We start from the raw sequence: 19708 nt of genomic DNA, 5'->3' as shown, positions 1-19708 counted from the left end.
ATGCGTCGTCGTGAGCTTGTAGATTTTATATTTTCCAAAAAAAAGGGATGCTTTGCCTGGTTGACAAATGTTTCTGTCACAGCATCATACAGTAGGCTTGCCAGGCCCGCCAAGCTGACTTCTTACCCTTTCCATTAAAGGCAGATGTGTCACAACCGGAATATGCGTGAAACATATATGGGCAGGGCTCGAGATGTGGGTTCCCCTAGGCTTTTGCAGTCTACCAAGGGGGCATCTGGGCCACCAACACACAGCCAACAAGTGATTCCTTCTCCACAGAACTATGTGTGGGCCAAGGAAGAAGGGTCATGGGTGCCAGTTTGGCTGACCATTCCAGAGGTTTCCAGAGCTTGCAGAGAGCTGATCCCGATGCACCTGTAAATGTGACTGTAGTACCTGCAAATTTGTACTGTTCCCCACTTTGCAAATGCAATTGTGACAGCTATAGGCAGAAAGCACAGCTCTATAACATGTTTCACACTATGATGCATATGCTTCTACTATAATGGAAAGGGGTAGCAAACCAATATGCCCGTTTATCCGTCCGGCTTCTCCTACGAAACCACTCCGTTAGCACACATCTCTCCATGCCACAGGAATCCATCTGCACTACATTGTCTCCACGTACCATATTAACCGCGCGCGCGCACGCACACGCACGCACGCACACACACACACACACACACACACACACACACACACACACACACACACACACACACACACACACACACACACACACACACACACACACACACACACACACACGCACGCACGCACGCACGCACGCACGCACGCACGCACACACACACACACACACACACACACACACACACACACACACACACACACACACACACACACACACACACACACACACACACACACACACACACACACACACACACACACACACACACACACACACACACACACACACACACACACACACACCTCTACAGTATGGTACAGAACAGTACAGTACAGTAACGTACAGTACGATCCATTGCAGTACAGTACGGTACATTACTGTACGGTACAGTATGGTACATTACGGTTCAGTACCGCACCCAAATAGTCTAACTGAACAAGTGGGCACCCTGCATCCAGGCTGGCCAAAGGCATTCGTATTCGTCATTGCAATAAAGGTGTTATTGATGATATTTCATGTTCTGTGACTTTAATAATGTCAAAATAAGCAACTTTATCACATTTGGAAATAATCTGATCATCGTATGATGTTGTGTTTATGATAGTCTTGCAATTTGATATTAAAAATAGATATTTGACATGGGCTCCTAGGCTAAAATTCAATAACTGACCCTACCATCATGCAAATATTACGCTTATCAACAATTAATTGCACAATCCTTTCACTTAAGCCACCAGACTTTTAGACTTTTAGTGCAATAACCCACCTATCTCCTAGACTCCCTCCCCAGAGTTCAGAGTTTTAATGCATGCAGAATTACGTGCAGGATGTAATTTACATACAAATGTGAGGAACTTCATTTATTAAAATCCTCTTATGCCCGTGTGCCAGTACGCAGTACCCTCCTTTGTGCCAACGTTGGAACTGGTGCCAAAGGTTGCCTACCCCTGCTCTATGCCATCCAGTTCAAATGTGTCATGCTACAACTGCACACAATCTTATTCTATACTTAGGCTACCTAATGATGTGCAATAAATACAAAACATAATATTATTTATTCCAACACTTAAACCCAATAATAATGAAAAAGAAAAACATGGAAAAGAAGAAAATAAATGGTACACTAACACTTCATGAACAGCATACTCCCGCACACAGATGTGTAGAGTTATATTGATTTATGCTAAATAAAGCAGAGAACGGTGTGCATGGGAGTTTGTTTTTGTTTGCTTCTCATCTAAGGGGTGTTACTATGGTACAGTGCAGTATTCTCAGAACCACAAAGTCTTTAGTGTTCAATGTTGATCTGTCCTTACACTCCATTTAATGATCACATGATTGGTTTGACTGTCGCAATGATTTGACATTTTTAGAAGATAGTCTTCAAGCGCTGCATGGGCACTGTGTTCCAAGTGCTCATCATAGCTCTATTAGAGAAAGCTGATATAGGCCAAATTGTGACTGCTGCCAGATCGCATTAAATGCAGCTGTGCTACAGGCAACCAATGTTGTCGTGTGTCCATTTAAACTGCGAAGGCATCAGCATGAAGCTTTATCTGCCACAAAAAGAGAGAGAGTAATGTCCTTTTGAATGGTGCATATAGGCCTATATTGTTTTATTCTAAGAGATGGGTCAAATTATTACTGTTACCAACCAAGCACGGTGACCCCAACAGTGGGGCACGTGTGATTGTCTGAGACTGACTGACTCACTGAATACATGGAGGCCGCCAAGTCTTTGTGTGATAGGAAAATGTTATCGTAGGCCAAGCCAAGCCGAGACGGACGTGTGTGTGCACACGTGCGTGCGTGCGTTCATCAGCAGCTAATCTCCGTCTGGTAAACACACACACACACACACACACACACACACACACACACACACACACACACACACACACACACACACACACACACACACACACACACACACACACACACACTCCCTGGATGCCAGAGCAGACCTTCATTACATTTCTTAAGAGACTACTGTACTACATGTACAGTAGTTAGGCACCCCAAGTTAACAAACAGCTGGCTTGGCATCTTGCCATCTTGGTACTCTCACCAGCATCCGCAAAACATCATTATATGCCACCGTAAGCTTCTGCATGCTGCTAGTGCTTATTCCACAGGTGTACAAATTGCTTTAAACAGTGAAACCTTATCATCGGAAGAGCAGTTCCAATACTAATTATGTTTGCCTGGGCGTACATGACCACCATAAAAAACCTGTCCACACTTCACAACAGGACCTAGATACAGTATCTTCTAATTGCCACCAGAGAGTTCCAAATCTCTGCCAGTGATAAAGCCAAAGATGACTTTAGGCAGACTTATTATTTTGATAAGTAACAGGCATTCTGATAGGCTGACACAGTCAATGCAGTCATAATGCACAGTTAATCAGCAGTGTTAGATAGATAGTGTTGCTATATATGACTAGGGCCTATAGGCAGATATAGTGATTTTCTTCTATTAAATATATATTTTTAAATTTTATCCCACGATTTTGTAACCCAGTTTTCTTTTCACCCAGTGCCAATTATCTAATGTAATCCTGGGCGCTACACTTCCTCTGCCAACCTGGGGGGGCAGCGGACTGACCTCATGCCTCCTTCTATGCATGAGGAGTCCAAGCTGCTTCTTTTCACCTGACAGAGGGGAATTTCCCCGGCCGGACGTAGCGCGTGGAAGGGACACGTTATTCCGACCAGTTCCTTTCCCCTCCATCAGGTGCCCCGGGTGGCCAGGGGGAGGTAGTTTTAGAGACCAGGATTACGGCATGTTTTTGTGAGGGTATCTACCCTAGGGGACACGGGGAGAACATGCAAACTCCACACAGAAAGGCCCTATCGCCAACCCCCGCCTCGGGTATGGGCACTGATGACGCGGAGGAGGGAACACGCCGCCAGTGCCCACAGCGTCCCCAGCGGGAATCGAACCCAGGACCTTCTAGCTGTGAGGCGACAGCACTACCAACTGTGCCACCGTGCCCCCGACTTAGGCAATTATGAGGCTTCAGTTAGTCAGCTAATAAATACCCCTGTCAGACCACATGTCAGCAAAATCTCTCAGCTTACCTTAACCCAACCACAAAATGTCAAAACCAACAAGCTACACCTTATTAGATAACATTACAAATGGAAAGAACGGCATTAGGCAAAAACAAGTGCAATCACTACTAGACCAATTCCTAAAAGGAACACAATCGAAAGTGGAAACAAATGGTACAATAATGACTGTAAAAACCTAAGGACTAGAGTCACTAGACTAATGGTAAAGAATTTATCAAACCAAAAACAGAGAGCCAGACACCCAGAACACACGTCTACAATATGGTGAAACAGAACGCTACATGACATACTGGGAAGAGACAAGCCAAAGCAAAATGGAATGCTTAGCACTAAAATGAGAATACTTTGGCAGACCTGAGCACGGTGAATGACCCAAAACTAAGGAAAGCCTTGGCTATAGGTACAGACTCGGTGAACACAGCCTTGCAATAGAGAAAGGAGTGTACAGACAGACCCCACTCCCACGGGAGCACCAACTGCACACAAAATGTGGTGGAAACAGAGCTATACACTTTGTAACCATGCCCACTATACCAAGACATCAGAGGAATAATTCCCACAGATTATACATACACCCAAAGTGAGTTTGGAAACATGAGCAACTAGAAAAGTGTCCCTTGGAAAACATGACCAACTTGGGGCCTTGGGGCACTGGTCTCCACCAGGAGGAGTGTTTGTGATGTTTGGACAAAATGTTTAGGAGTAATATATGGCTGACATGCCAACACTGGTGTGTGTGTGTGTGTGTGTGTGTGTGTGTGTGTGTGTGTGTGTGTGTGTGTGTGTGTGTCTCTTCCTCTGTACTGGGAATGTGCAATTGTGCATGCATAATTTCACAGAAATCTCACAATGTGTTCATGATTTGAGCCATTTTGTTCTAAAAGAGCCAGTCGTGCAAACTTCCGTTAACTTTTGTTAATCGTAGCCAATCAGGATGGAATATGAAAAATCAAACAGCTCTGTGTTGATCACATGACTAGAGATAGTCATGTGATCAACAAATATTTGCGGTGATGTATGGATAAAATGTGTACAAGTAACAATCCCCATGGTGGCGCTATAACAGGCCGTTCTGAATAATTTGGGGCAGAGGTTGTTGGCATCCTGCAGAGTTTGGCATTGGCCGGGCCAACGGTGCCGGAGATTTGCTGTGCACGGACGGACGGACGGACGGACGGACGGAAAGAAACAAACAGACACACGGACGGACAGAGAGCAAAACATCTCTCCCCATGCTTTCGCCCTGGTGGAGACAACAATGCCTATAGTCTAGTGGGAGAAATACAACCATGTGCAAACACAGCATCAAGATGTGTTAACTGTTGCTAAATGAGACCACCCTAAGGACTACTAACCATTGAGTGTCCCACACTATCTGTACCAAGTAGACCTATATAACCTACTGCACAAATCATATATAGTATCATTTAAATAGTTCTGAGAAAAAATATGCTAATTGTCCCAAAGTGACTGCAAAAGATAGCTGCTATTTGTTTCAAAAGGCTTTACAGTATATCATATAATGGTATAAAGTCAGACCCAGCCAGCCAGGCAGCCAGGGACCCAGGCAGGGACACACATTGTTTTGAGTATAGCTGCACCACTCAAAAAACATATATAATACAGAAATGTCGACCAGCTGAAAAGTATGTTAATTTATGCACTCAATACGTGGATTGGGCTACTTTTAAACACATTATTTCATCAATGATTAAAAATTTAAAAAATCAATAGGGCGTAGCATGGAGGTGATAAGCCTGTGCCACTGTTGAGGTGTTATGGAAGCCCAGATTTGCTTTGATAGCAGCGGTGTATTTGTATTGTTGAATCTATGGTTTCTCACACCTTCCTCTTGACAATAAAATATAGATTCTCTGTGGGGTTTAGGTCAGGCCAGTTGGCTGGTCAGTTAAGCACAGGAATACCATGGTCAGTACACCAATTACTAGTAGTTTTGGCTCTGTGGGCAGGTCCCAAATTGAGCTGGAAAGGAAAATCAGCATCTCCATAAAGCGTGTCAACATACTGAAGCACAAAGTGCTCAAAAATATCCCGGTAGATGGCTGTGTTGACTCCAGTGACCAACACCATGCAGGTAACAATTATGCCCCAAATCATCACTGTGTTTTATCAATTGTCAACACAACCATCTATTAGGATATTTTACAGCATCATCAGTAAGACACCTTAACCCTCTAAGACCCGCATTAATTTCTACTTGCAAAAAATATATTTCAACTTTACTACTACTTTGTACTACTAGGACTAAGACTAAAAAATATGTTAAAAAAAAATTAAGTTTGATGAATAATTTATAATAATTATATAATAATTATATAAATTAATAATTTACATTTGGGAGATATCTTTCACAATAATGAATAAAACATGTTCTAGACATTCTAATGATCACAATACATATATTACAATTATTTGTAGGTCAAAAGTCTTAGGTTAAAATATGTTCAAAATAGTCCAGACATTTTTAATTTGTGTGAATTTCAGCCTCTGTGGGGGGTATTTATATGCAAATATCATGACCAATGGCATTGAAATGGCATTGCAATGAACATCACTGATGACGTTTAGGTGAAAAAAGAACAGAACAAAATAATAATAATTAAGTAATTAATTAAAATATAATTGTTGCTATAAAGCAACGATGGGTCTTAGAGGGTTAAGGGCGAGAAGCGACCACAGGAACTGAAGCATGAAAAGGCTCTTCAAAGCACACGTGAGGAGGAAAAGGGCTTAGCACAAATTACAGGTGTAGTTACATAAATTGTACACCATGCTTATAGAGGGCATGCGCTGTGGCATCATCATCATACCTGGAAGTTATGTGGGAATGCCTACCGAGTGCTAAAAAAAGTACTAAGGATGGATATACTGTAGAAGCCTCTTTGAAAAACCAGGCTGTAAGGGCCATCAAACAGGCACAAACCAGACTGCATCCATACAGCCAGAGCTTACAACTGAATAAGGCAGGCAGGCAGAGTGACCATTGACTGCATCATTGCTGCATTAAACAAGACATTTCAACAAGCACATTAACCCATTTAGACCAGAGGACGATTCTACAAATGCCTTCTAAATCCAGATTTTTCTATGTTTCCATGTCAGTGGTTCTCAAGGTTTTTCATGTCAAGCACCCCAAAAATTATATGAATTTGGACCCCCATCTGAAAGTATGTTGTTCCAGGGACACCCCCAGAAGCAAAGATTTGAGTTAAAACGTGCGCTCTGAAATGATCTATATTCAAAGATTTGCGCCACATTTTCACGATAAAAAAAAGTAGCAGATCTACAAGCACTCGGTGCCGCACTATGAGCTTGTAGATCTTCCAATAGCTTAAGTATAGCTCTGATCCATAGCTCTAATGCCGTTGCATCTAGAGCCGTTACAGATGACTTCCGGGGCTCGAATAAAAGCAGACCAGCCTCTCGTCTTTAGCGTAAATAAAAATAACGTTTTGCTTCTCACCAATACAAAGGCGGGTTGTGTCATTACAAAGCCTACTTTCCTTAGTGGAAGCACTCTGAGCCCCCCCACCACATGTATAAAAGGTACCTTTTGGCCAAAAAGGGATTATCTTTCCCCCGGGGAAAAAAATACTTTTAGTTACTCCACTGCGCCCTCTACCGATATTGCCAAGAGAAAACCCTCATAAAGAATATTTTCCCTCCCACTCATCCAAACAGAAAAGTCCTATCTAAATGTATTAAACAACGTTGAACTCACTAACACCAACATTGCAGCAGTACGGAAAGCTTGAATTATCCTCTTTCAATCTGTAAAGTTTTTGTTTCATAAAAATCCACCGTAGATATGTTGTGCCAGGATTACTGATTACTTGGAACCAGGGGATGAGCGAGTTGTGTGTGTGTGTGTGTGTGTGTGTGTGTGTGTGTGTGTGTGTGTGTGTGTGTGTGTGTGTGTGTGCGTGCGTGCGTGCGTGCGTGCGTGCGTGCGTGCGTGCGTGCGTGCCACACTATATAGGAGTGGTTGCACCACTCAAATAAAGGAAGTAGCTCATAACAAGTCTAACACGAGGATTTTTATGAAAGAAACACTTTGCAGATAGAAAGAGGATAATTCAAGCTTTTCACACAGCTGCAATGTTGGTGAGTTTGACATTGTTTAATACAATCAGATAGGACTTTTGCGTTTGGATGAATGGTCTGTCAAAATGCTGTCAAAATTGCATCTATATTAGACATTTGTAGATCGGCTATTTTTGCCGCAATGTTAGCTCCAGAATCAGGATGCAATAGTGTTCAAGTGATTCAACTGGGACAGCTTAGTCTCGCGTTACCAGACTGTTGCCTCTCGCAATTTACAAATGCTTTCATCATACAGTCTGGAGCAACGGAAGAGCTGTCATGAGTAAAATATAAAGCGGAAGTGGCGACTCCTCCCCACTTCCGTTTAGTCTTTACAATCGTGCAAATGTAATCCTAATATAAATATAAATCATCTAAGCATATATAGCTTGTTGCTTAGCAGAAAAGGAAATAAAAAAATAAGCTCTAAAGATATTGTATATACAGTAGCATCTGGAGATTGTGGAATAGTTGTGTGGCTACGCAAGACTAGGGACAGCTAAGCTTCTGTGCGGATATAACACAAAAACATGAACATCACTGACCAATTTAGAAGCATTAATTTGCGTAGACGGGTGGCACCATGGTCCCGTTGGTGCAGAACAGGCCTTAGGGGAACGTCTCAATATATCTGTCACTGTCACTTCTCTGTCACATATTTCACATGTTTGAGAAAAGCCCTGGCCTGGTAGATAGTTTTTTTGCTTCACTGAGCCCCACCTGTCTCCAGTCTCTGCAAGGTTCACAACTTCAAAAGGACCCTTGTTACAAAAGGAGGAGAAAACAGAAAAGTCCTATCTGATTGCATTAAACGACGTTAAACTAACATACCCTCAATAGGGGCCGGGGGGTTGGAGTTATGCCTGATTGAGAGAACCTGACGTGTCTCTCTGCATGGCTGAAGCAGAGCGCATGCTCCCTGACTGGCATACTTCTAGATTGATTGATTGAAGTATGCAGAAAGGGTACATTTCAAACGAACGCACAGGTCAATACAAAAATCACACCCGTGTGAACTGAGTGGCCCCCACTTCTCATACACTGGACTCACAGCTTCCTGAGCAATAGACCACAAACAGTTAAAGTAGGTACATCATTTTCATCAACTGCCATCACCAACACAGGGGCCCCTCAAGGCTGTGTCCTCAGCCCCTTCCTCTACACTCTGTACACAAATGACTGTATTAGCCCCTCACCCACTAACATCACATACTTTAAATACTCTGATGACACTGCCATTCTCGGACTGCTCCATGACAATAACTCTATTACGGTCTATCAGAATACCATTTCTCATTTCACACAGTGGTGCACTGACAACTATCTAGAGTTGAATGTGGTCAAAACAAAAGAACTGGTCATTGAAACAACCCACACTGGACTTAACCCACTCCTCATTAATGGTAAAACAATAGAACAGGTAGACAGCTTCACATATCTTGGACTCACACTGGACAATAGACTTAGGTTTGATCAACACATTACATCAATCCAGTCACGCTTTCAGCAAAGACTCCATGTAATCCGTAAATTAAGATCACTATCTGTTGCTCCTCATCTTTTGCTATTACTGTACAAAAGCATTATTCAACCCGTTCTGTTGTACTGTTCTGCATGTTTCTACACCATACTGTCCATGCCTAACAGGAACAAACTTTTCAGTATCACCCGTATTGCTTCCAAAATCATCGGACTTCCTACACCCACACTTTCTGATATGAACAATAACGCCATCACACGACTAGCACTCTCGATATCAAATGACACTGATCATCCTCTGTATCGTTTCTTTAACCTCATGCCATCTGGACAAAGATACAGGACCTTGCCCTGGAAAAAGGTCCGTTTTAGTAGGAGTTTTGTCCCCTCAGCCATCGCGGCATTAAACAAACTGCCCCGCCGATAGGATGGTTCTGTACACAGTGGGGAACTCATGTTTTGTTTTTTGTTTTGTCTTGGTGCTATGTGCTCTGTGTTGTTTTTGATGTGGGTGTTGAACTGTTGAACAGATTGTGAAGACAAATATCCTTCGGGACAATAAAGATTATTATTATTAACTCCGTGCGGGGGTCCCCGGAACTTCCAGACCCACGGGAACGCGCACAGGGTGCCAGCCCGGTTCCGGCGAGCCGCCCAACGTCCAAAACGGTCGAGAAATGACAGAGTTACTGTGTGGGGGGAGTCTCTCTCTCTCTTTTTGTTTTGATTTTATTCTTACTAATTATTTGATCGGCCCAAAACATTGTGTTTATTGTCATGTTTTGTCACAACAAGAGTTGCCTTTGTCCGCGTCGTAAACGTCCTTAAATAAATACTTTTTTAAACTCATGTGGATAATTAATGGGGAATAATTTCCTGGGCCCACTTGAACATCTCGAAAGCGCTTCGCAGTCCACCCATCTGACCACTTAACGGTGTCAGAGGTTAGCTGTACACAGACGGATGGGCGCACACACACACACACACACACACACACACACACACACACACACACACACACACACACACATGGACGGAGTGGAAAACATACTCTCTCCCCCTGGTAGAGACAAAAAGTCATTTTGAACCATCTCTTTAAGGCCTGGTGGCTTGGCATGTTCCTGGGGCAAGGTATGGTGTGGTGCGTGCATGCGTGTGCGTGTGTGTGTGTGTGTGTGTAGAGAGGGAGAGGGGAGAGTTTTTCATTGGCTGAATATTTTATCAGTGGTAGGACAGTAACTAATAACATTGAGTACACACATACACACGCGCATGAGAATTATTATCTGTGCCAGGTTCTGCTGCCGTGATCATAGGGAGAGCTCCCCCGTTCTCATGACAGTGCATATATGTGGGTTTTGGGGGACAACTGCTTTGAGAATCGCTATTACAATTGTTTATTTTTCCATATATTTTTCATCCACGATTTTGTAACCCATTTTTTTCACCCAGCATCAATTGATCCTGGGCTCTACACTCCCTCCGCCAACCTGGGGAGAGCAACAGACTGACCTCATGCCTCCTTCAATAGATGAGCGTCCAAGCCGCTTCTTTTCAACTGACAGGGGGGAGTTTCCCTGGTTGGACGTAGCGTGTGGAAGGAACACGTTATTCCAAACAGTTCCTTTCCCCTCCATCAGGCGCCCTGGCTGGCCAGGGGGAGGCAGTTTAGAGACCAGGATTACTGCATCTTTTGCCAACCCCACCTAGGGTATGGGCACTGATGGAGGAGAGAACACGCCCCCAGCGCCCACAGCGTCCCCAGCGGTAATCAAACCCAGGACCTTCTACCTGTGAGGCGACAGCGCTATACCGACTGTGCCCTATTACTATTGTTTACACAGAACAGAAAACATGGAGTATTTCTTTCAAGCATGCATGCGCGCGCACATAAGTGGTTGGTATTGGTTGGCATTGGTTGGTAAAAAAAAAAGCAGGAAGTAAGCAGAATGCAGTTCACAGCCGCAGTCTGAGGGCAGCCAACTAGAGGGCAGCACTCCGCGGATTTGCGTATATGCCACAGTAGGTGGTCAGGAGTGTTAGCTCGCAGATGCCCACGGCAGATAGATCTAGTCCATGCATAAGGGCACATGAGGCGGAAATAATGCAAGAAGCCGCATGCTCATGTGGAACCCTCACAGCGCGTGCACTTCGATAACGGCTGTGCTTGGGCTTGCCTCAAGTCATCAGATTCACCCCGCAGTGTTGTTGCCCCCGTTCTCTCTGCGAGTCATTCACAAAGATATTTTTGGCATGTTTGCAAGCACACCTGCCCCCATCTTCATTCACCAGAACGACTCAAATGAACCCAATGCCAACTTAGTTCATGATCACCTCATTCTCTGTTGGCTAGATTTGTCCATCTACATCCACAACAGTTACATCCACCCATTGAATATACACTGCATCCATGATTATAGGGTTTCCATCGAGACAAATAAGACTGATTCAACCACTTAAACCCTATACTTAGTTGACCGGAGTCCCCCAGACCACTTGACTTAGTCTGCTTTTCTTTTCTTTTCTTTTTCTCCACACCAAATCTCTTCACATGGAAGTAGCCCATCTACAATCTCACAATGCATTGCCACGGTAAAATAAATCCTGTGACGTCTTGAGCACAAAATAACTATACTGCATATTCAATACGCAAGCACACTACTTTCCCTTTCATTCGCTCTTCCGTTTTGCTTCCTCAACGGCCACATTACCTTGAGCATAATTACAAGTGTGTTCATCCGCCCCTTATTTGGCAGTCGTGATGTTGGCATGCATTGCTCACTCATGCACGCATCACTATGAATCAGCGTGGCTCTAATGTATGGAGGTGATGTGACCTTATGCCTCTGAAACAGAAGAGCCCTAATTAGAAGCGAGCCCTCCCCTCCGTCAGGGCAGCTATTACCATAAACACAACAACACAAGAGAACTCAACCGAGTACGTGGAAACAAAGGGGGGAGCGCAAGCAAGAGGGATTAATTAGCATACTCCGTAGAGTTTACATGCATTTGATTAATTCAAGCCCTCTCCGTGCCGCTCCGTTTTTTTAAGATAACTGCCTATTCTTCAGGGCTAAACAATTAGCTTACGTAACCTCATTGGAGTCCTCCTATTTCCACGCCACAGACCTCAAAGCCAGCTGAGCAGCTACAGCTGAAAGCCCTTAATTATGACACAAGGAGCGCCGAACCAATGAGGCAGTCATTTTCTATTTAGCAACTGAGCGCTACATATAATGTGTGTAGTTAATGGCACTATGTACTTGCCAGGTTTAAAATAGCCATGTATGAGGTATAGTAAATCTAGTGTGCACTGCAGCCAAACTTGATACTGCGTGCGCTCGGGATGTAAGCATCGGAAATCTGCTCAGTTTTCAGAGTACTCTGGCGGGGGATGCATCCGTTGGTTAGACATACCAACAGTCCGACAGGCATTCGTTTGACAAAACCGTCCGACATGCGGTTACAACTAACCCGTGCTGCGGGTTAAATCTCACCCGTGGCTCCTGACATGTGCGTCTGGAGTGTTTGAGTGAAATACAATGTAAAAATGATTACAAATACATTCTTACCATAATTGTTATACAAAACCCCTACATAGCCCTAGGCTGAATACATTACATGGACAAATGCACACCAATCATGCTCGTTTATGTGCATAAAATTGCCTCCGGGGTTAGGTTGGGGTTGCAATGGCAAGCATAATGCCAGCATAATTTTGGGGTTGGGGACTGAAAAGTTTGGGAACCCATGTATTCCTTAAGGAAACAAAACTAGAAAAGTTCACTCCTTGGAGCGCAGGCTGGGTTGCCTACCAAAGGCCTGCAAAATGTGTTCACAGTGAGTCAATTACATGACAAATCTGATTGATTGCCACGGTATGAGTGAAGAGTAGGAATCAAATGCAGGACAAACAGACAAGGTTCAAGTCAAAAGGTGTATTAAACTACAGTTTTCCCCCAATCAACTATAGGCCAAAACCCAAAACTACAGAGCTGCAAAGCATAAACACGAAACCTACCGACAAACTGGCAAACACTCCTCAAAACAAGCGGTATATAGACAGAAACCTAACCAGACAGCTGCGTTCAGACCTGAATATATATATTCGCTTCGGTTAGTCCCATTTGAACTTGTGCCCGTTCGCGCAACTTCTTGTCCTTGCATTGACTTTGTATGTAATACACGCCGCTCTAACCATCCAAGTCTGAACGCAGCTAATAACAATCAATACGGGGCAAACAGGACACAGGTGACTGGGGTTAGAAAATACAAAAGATAAAAACGAACAGACTACAGACCTCATAGACCTAGACACAGAACAGTCTAAACACTGAGTTGGAGAACTAAACAAGTAAACATAAATCAGGCAAACAAAAGACCTAAACCAAGCACAGTGACGACGGCTGGAAGACGAAACGTTTGTCCTTCATTGTAATGACATGAAGAAATAAAAGTGAACTCACTCGAAAATGACAAATGGTGAAAGTACAAAGGGCCATGACACTGATCAGATGACTCCATACAATCGGATGATGATGTTGATGATTTGTTGCATTTTGTGCAAAATTGGCCCCTCCAGCACACTTTCAAAGCCAATCATAGCCAATCGGAATGGAATACGACAAATCAACAGATCCGTATTTACTATGACTACAGAGATCTGATTTGCGTGAATAGAAAAAAAGTGTTTTGTAAAAAACAAAAACAAAACTCAGTTGTATAAGTGACTCGAAGAAGCTGTCATATGGTCATATGTCCATATATCAATTAAAAGCAATGTTGTAGAAGTGGGTCTTGAGCTGAGCTTTAAAAATGTCTACAGAGGCTGCCTGACGAAGGTACAGTGGGAGCTTGTTCCATGCCGACGGCCCGTAGAAGCAAAAAGCTGCTTCCCCGTATTTTTTAGTTGCCATTTTCTTAGGCAAAGCGAGCAGTGGAAGCGAGCAGTGGAAGACCTTAGGGGGCGGTTTGGGACATATTTAGGCAGGCAGTCATGTAGGTAGGAAGGTGCGCGACCATTGAGAGCTTTATAGACAAGTAAAATAAATGTAAAATAAATCCTAAAAACAACCGGAAGCCAGTGCAGTGATGCCAAAATGCCAACTATCAGCACATAATAGACTAACAGATATTGATTAATTCACTGTACATGCTTTAACATGTGAAACCTGCTAAATTGCTGCATACATTTGTCCATTGAAGGCAGCAGTTTCTGTCACTGCTCCATGAAAAAAAAGCTACCGGGGCTACTGCTCCAGCCACACTACACAAACATTGACCAAACATGCAGATGCTGACAGAATTCCATCATAGCCTATTATATGATGGCGTGGATGGGTTTGTAACATTCAGGGTTCTTTATTGATGTTACGTCTTGTGTACAGGTTCAGAAGAGTGAGATCAATTAGATAGATTAGGCAGATGGACTGACCTTGTCCATGTAAACATTAGAGTTAGACTGAAATTGATTTCCTCCCTGCGAAGCTATACCTACGGCTAGTGGAGTTCAAATAAGGTGGCGAGTTCCCTTTGAATATGACCTCCTTGTGAGCAAGAATGGTATTTTTGACTACTTGACAATTTCTGGAGACATATCGCTGTCAGGTGGAAACCTGTTACTTTTCAGGAAATGGAACGATTTTATTTTAGTACATTCAACTGCAGATGCACCCATTATTTGCACACACACTCACCAGAACCTACTCGTACACACATGTGCTGCACACTGTCATTTCTGCATTGACATTCTATTCAATGTACACATGTGCAATGGTGAAATTGCAAAGGATAGCTAAGACAAACTGTGCCAGTCAATCACTTCACTTATTCATAGAAAAACGCCAAGGTTCACGTCATGTCTTCCATGGCCAATCTTGAAGAAAAACAGTACAGTCCATCTGATGAGTACTTCTCTGTAACTCACTGACAGACAGACAGACAGACAGACAGACAGACAGACAGACAGGATTTTACTGTGTAGCATTTTGGTGTGCTCTTTTTACTAACTACTGTACAGCATAATCACAAAGAACAGAAATGTTTTTCTTATGCAACCAGAGGCTTAACTGCCTGTACAGAATGGACATGTGTCTGCCAACAGGAGAGATTAGGGTGGGCGCAGGATGGCAGGGAAGGGAATTAGGTGAACAACAAACATACAGGTACACATACCTATTCCCTCAGTGGCCGTGTTAAGACCCGAGGCCGATGCTACATAATGCCTTCTAAAATCAGTAGCAGAGTTCTCACACCTTCAAGATTTAAAAGAAATGTCCAAAAATAGTAGATGATGCACAAGCTTGCAGCGTGGCACGAAGTGACACAATGTGAGCTTCTGCCATTTCTGAATAGCCAACGCACAAATCTAAAATGACACTGGCTTTTAATGGCAAGATCCATTTGTATACACAAGAGTGTACCCATTCTTTTTCTTGGAAATAAGGGAAACCCGGCAACGGGTACGAGTGTCCGGATTTCAGGTAGGCTACCTGCGGCAACTCTACCTACAGTAGCCTACAAGTCTGTAATCAACTGCCTCTGTGCCATCTGCTGTGTGCTAGACTAGAGCAGCTAAAGGTTCTACAGCGTGCGTCAGTGCTAATTGAGTAATATTTTGGAGTGCAGTTATATCGAGACAAGCTGCAAATTATTTGGCTCGCCGTCTTGCGGGTTTTCGCTCACACGTCACGTACTCACAGTCTCACACTGCATGCTGGTAGGTGAAATATGCCTCCTACACGTTACACAAAATGGCACGTGCCAAACGGAAGTGCTTGTTTATTTGTTTTAGCTGCTGCAGATGTCACACCTTCAGTACTGTACGTGGGGAAGGGAACCAACGTCATGCGAGTGAGTTGGAGGTGCAAACAACGGTGCTGCTTGGATTTGGATCTCGTTTATGTGGCTTGAATGCCAGTTGACAGCCAGTTGTGGACAAAGTACTCTACTCCAATACTTGAGTCAAATATTACTCAATTACAACTGAAAGTTGCTCTGTCAAATCCTACTGCAGTAATAATAATAATGAATTGTATTTTCCAAGTGCTCAAAGCGCTTTACAATGGTCATACATTGGGAGGTGAAGCGGCGAACAGTCGCCGCCAGCGTCCTCACTTCCCACATTCACACACCAATGGTGGCAAGCTCACACCAACCGACTCATTGGAGGCAATGTAGGGTTCAGTGTCTTGCCCAAGGACACTTCGACATGTGGACAGGAGGAGCCGGGATTCGAACCGCCGACCCATCATTGGACGACCTGCTTACCTCCTGAGCCACAGCCACAGTAATACTGTGTGTTTTGTACCTCCAATACAGTGGACCCCAAATACTGTGTGTGTCGTGTGTTCTCCTCAAGAATATTGAGCAGGTGCTGTGAATCCTTGAACAGTCGTATTACAATGACAAGTCTGGCGTTTCAGACACTCTCATCCAGGGTGACTTACAATAAGCAAGGTAATCACATTCATAGCAGGCAGACAGTGCATATAGTCCGGCAGCCGACAGGCTTCTTTTGTTTAAAGCGGGTCATTTGTCAAACTAGGGGTTTTTCATGATTCTGAATCCATTCCAAGCATTAGTTTTGCACAAAATACACTCCTTGGGCTAAAAGCAGCCATAGCCACTTGCCCAAATGTGCCCAAAATTTGCTGACCTCATCACATTTGTCATGATGTCTATGGCCGTTTTTAGCCCAAGGAGTGTATTTTGTGCAAAACTAATGCTTGGAATGGATTAAGAATCATGAAAACCCCCTAGTTCGACATGTCACATGCTACTTAAAGCAAAAGGAAAGTTTGACAATTTTGCCAGCCATAGGATGTTAATGGTAGGGTCACAAGAAACCCCTATAAATAAAATTGCCCAATACTTTCAGCCGGTCAGCAAGTGGATTCATGAATGTATATAGACAATATTTTAGGCCAATAAAAAAAGACTATATACCAAATTTACCACCCGTCCACCTTGGCTGCCGGACTAATATAGTGCCTCTGGAAACTTGAAGGGCAACTTTTGAATTTATTTATCGTCTGAAAGTCTAGTCAAACTGTGGCATACCTTTACAAAACATGACCTTTCCCTATCGATTGTCAACCTTTATAATTACAAAGACTGTAATTCAAAGACTGACAGTTTGCATTAGGCTACAGACACCCATTTGATAACAGTCATCTCTGGGAATGGGCCCATATCTATACTGTCAAATACATTACATTGATTAATTAACATTCTAACGTGTTCATTTAACTCAGAGTGTACGAACCAAATAGACACAAGGCAACACAAGGCAACTTTACCCATATATATATACGCACACAAAATGTACACCAAATACAGTAACACACACACACACACACACACACACACACACACACACACACACACACACACACACACACACACACACACACACACACACACACACACACACACACACACACACACACACACACAGGGGTCAGTTTTACATTTGGGGGGTTCTTGACGTGGAAAAAGTTTGAGAACCACTGATATTATAGCAACATACGTTTTAAAGAAAACTGTTTCAGAGCTGCCAACCTGCACACATTTTGTGTACCAACCACGCAATTCTAGGTGTCTATACGCCTAGAATTGCGTGGTTGGTACACAAAATGTGTGCAGGTTGGCAGCTCTGCTGTTTAGAAGGCTTTTATTTTAATCTGCCTCAATGAAAATGTGCACAAATTCACGTAGTGTTGACATTTAATATCTATAGTTATATGAAAGTATTTCATTACAGTAACTGTTTTAGAACATCTGCTTGATAAAACGGACCACACGGGAAAGCTATTATGTAACCAGCGGGAGTAATGGATCAATGATTCGCTCCCTCTGTGACACGCGGCATCCCTGGCGTGCAAAAAAAACAAAACAAAAAAGGCTTTTAAAAATTGGCATCAGAAACCAAAATCCTCTGGCATCAGAAGCCAAAATCCTTAATATCTCATTTCAAAATCCCTACTAATCTCCTTTTTGTATCTTAATAGTGGTTTAACAGGTGCGGTGTATTTGCCTAGCATTTTGTTATTGTTTCGTGTGGCAGTTTGAAAGAGAGTGTTCCGTCACGCTCTGATCTCACCACTTATATATATTAGTGAGGACGTTCCAAACATTGGAACCATGATTGGAACTTGGAAGATAGCTACGAGCATTTCCGCATCCCATTCTTACAATGCGAGTCCATGCAAGTGACGTAACACTCTCTTCAGCGGGTCTGGCCAGTAAAGTATATTAAGTCCCTGGTTGGCTGGTCCCTACCCCGACCGTCTTAACTGATTGGCCGAGCTTCGCGTAACGTTCGTGCCGCAAGGCAGAATAAGAGCAAGGACTTGCATCGTTCCCGACATGCATGGCCCCACATAGGCCGGCGGCCGTCCTATAGTTCTTATATTACTAGATTATTGTGACTATAACATCATATTTCTATGATATTTCATATTTCAGTCATGTTTTGGTTGGTCCTGATCAGAGCAGAAGCTGTTCTCTGTGCGTAACTGCTGAGGCCCAAAGCCAGTGATGCCCTTTCCAAATGACAGGGCCAAGTCCCTTGATATCTAACACCTATTTGATGTAAAATAGGCTAATTGTTCCTTCGTGTTTGTTTTTTATCTAAGCGGGGACGTCGTGCCCGTGTGGCTCTGCTGGCTTGGTGTGTGTGTGTGTGTGTGTGTGTGTGTGTGTGTGTGTGTGTGTGTGTGTGTGTGTGTGTGTGTGGTGTATTGCTGAAGAATGAGAACTTGCATGTGCTCACCCTTGGCAATTAGAGAACAAAAGTGAATTAAAGCTATAGACGAATTCAGAAACGGGTCTCATGGTCGCAGCTCACGTATTTCCTGGTGGAGCAGACATAGCTGCGGGGTACTGTACTTTATACCTCATACTTTAGTATGGGATATAAAGTACAGCAGCCTTGTGTTCATAAAACAGAAAGACTGACGTTATGTATCTTTCAGGACCTTTCACTGCTTCGTCTCAACCATTACTCTATGGCTCTGCTCTCAGCCACGGCGGTGGATATTTTGACATTCAGTTTATTTATTTTTGGAATGTTGCCACTACTGTTGGAGCAGCCATAAACTACACAGGTTCATCCCGATGTTCTGCATGGGCATCTTTGTAATGTTAGTGTTAATAAAAAGCAGGTAAAAGAGTAACGTTTGAGGCAGACCCCGCAGCTATGTCGGCTCCACCTACAGGAAATACCTAAGCTGCGATCAAGAGCCCCGTTTCTGAATTTGTCTATACAAGCAGCGATGACCGAGCCCTCGCGTGTCTGTGCATGTTAGGGTCAAATATAGACCAATCACAACTGGCAGAAGACCTAAGTAACTCCAATGAAGGACAAGGATTTTCAACCGAGTCCAGTGAGGCA

This window comes from Protomyctophum parallelum (assembly GCF_964188405.1).
Source record: "Protomyctophum parallelum genome assembly, chromosome: 22".
NCBI classification, from domain to species: Eukaryota; Metazoa; Chordata; class Actinopteri; order Myctophiformes; family Myctophidae; genus Protomyctophum; species Protomyctophum parallelum.
The sequence above is the reverse complement of the archived record's forward strand: the minus strand, read 5'-3'. Positions refer to the sequence as shown.